Here is a 1,994-nt window from a genome sequence, read left to right on the forward strand (position 1 = left end):
GGCAATTTGAGTTTTTGTTTTGATTTTGGGGTTTTCTTTAATTTAATTTAAAAATACATATTGTGGCAGGATTTTGTCCATGTTTAAAGCACCTGTATTCACTTTTGTATTAATATACGTGATTTTGAGTTTGTATCAAGCATATAAAACAAATTAAAATTTTGAATTTGCAATAAAAAAAAAAACAGCCGCCTTTTGTCTTTGGAAGCTTTTATAAAGAAAACCCAATTAGGTCCACTTCAATGTCCACCTGTTAAAAAAGGACAAAATTTCTTTTTGCTTTAAATTGTCTCTTTGTTGATTTTTTCCAAACACATTTTTAATGTACAATTCTGTGTTGACATGATTCAAATATCAAAAAGGAAGATTCTTCCACTAAATTGCCTCAGGGACATTCAAGCGGGAGAGCAGTGAATGAGAAGTACACCTTCCACCGCTTCCAGCCCCAAGCTGTGGCAAGGAGGTGTGCCTCAGGGGAGACAGAACAGAGACAAAAAAGGACAGGAAATGTGCTGAAGAGGGATCATCCCAGACTGACCCCTGGAGGACTGTGCTGCTGAAACTCACAGAAACTCCACACAATGAGTATTGTTCACAGCCATCAGGTACCAGGTTCCACACACGTTTAGGCCCAGGGGAAAAGAAAGTCCTCAATGAGGAGGATGCTTTCATCCCTAGATATTCAGGCCGCGCAGCCCTCCCCTAGTTGTTTAGGAGCACTGACTCTTAAGTGTTGATTGGCCCAGTCCACATGTCTAAGTGATTTCCAGATAAATGGATCCACCCAGCTCTTGATGTGAAAGATCCAGCCTAGGGAGGATTGAGGCCAGAATGCATAAAAAGGAAAGGAAGAAGGAAAAATTGCTTCTGTCTTCTTCAGAGGTGATTCAGTCTTTGCTTTCACCTTGAACCTAGTCTCTTGATTTCCAGCTCAGAGGCTTCATTTTCAGCACTGACCCTTTGCCCTCTGGATATGGACTTGTATGGGAGCTACATGGTACTCCAGGCCTTGGACTGAATCCTATGGATCCCAGTGTGCAAGCAACCTTTTGCATTATTCCATACTCTATGGGCCACCACTGAAAATCAATCTTGTACATTCATACATATTTGTAAACTTATATCTATTTCTTAGTAAACACTGATACATTATTTTTGGCAGAATCGGGATTGAACTCGGGCCCTTGCACTTGCCAGTGAAGCGCTTATTCCACTGAGCCATCTCCCCGGCCCCCAAACACTGATACATTGATGAATGTCCAGTTCATGATAGCCAAGTACACAATTAAAGAATGTACTACAAATAAGAATTTGCAGAAATTAGAAAGAGTCCTCATTTTCTTTAGAGAACACAAAGCACATTAGGGGTTATCTCAAGAAAATAGGAAAGTATAACCAAGACACAGCAGTAACAAAAAGAGCCTCTAGAAATTGAAAACTGCAACAACTGAAATAGAGAGCTCACCTTAACAGTGATTGGATATATTAAAGGAAAGATCTACAGAACTTGAAGAAAGGCTTGAAAACTACAACCTTCAGGTGCAACTGAGCCTCTGTTTTGACAAAAGCTTTGTTGGAACACAGTCATGCCCACCTTTTCATTATGGCCTATGGCAATGTTTTCAGGAAAAAGACAGAGAAATGGAGACACACATTGCTTGTAAGAAAATAAATATTTCCTACTTGATCTTTTACAGAATAAACTTGCAGATCCTTGGGCTAGAATAAACATCAGAAGAATTTCTTCAGACAAAAATGTGGAGCTGGGTAGATTGGCACAGAAATGTAATTTCAGCATTGAGGAAGGCTGAGGCAAGAGGAACGTTAGGTTTGAGCCTGGTCTGGGCAAGTTGGTGAGTATTAAGACCTTGTCTCAAAAAAGAACAAGAAATAAAGAACTTTTTTAAAAGAATGGTGAGAGCCTGCCTGGGAAGCTCAAGGTCCTGAGTTCGATTTCTATTGCAAAAAAAGAAGGAGGAGGAGGGGGAGGGGGA

Source organism: Octodon degus, unplaced genomic scaffold (assembly GCF_000260255.1).
Source record: "Octodon degus isolate 3935 unplaced genomic scaffold, OctDeg1.0 scaffold00069, whole genome shotgun sequence".
Lineage (NCBI taxonomy): Eukaryota > Metazoa > Chordata > Mammalia > Rodentia > Octodontidae > Octodon > Octodon degus.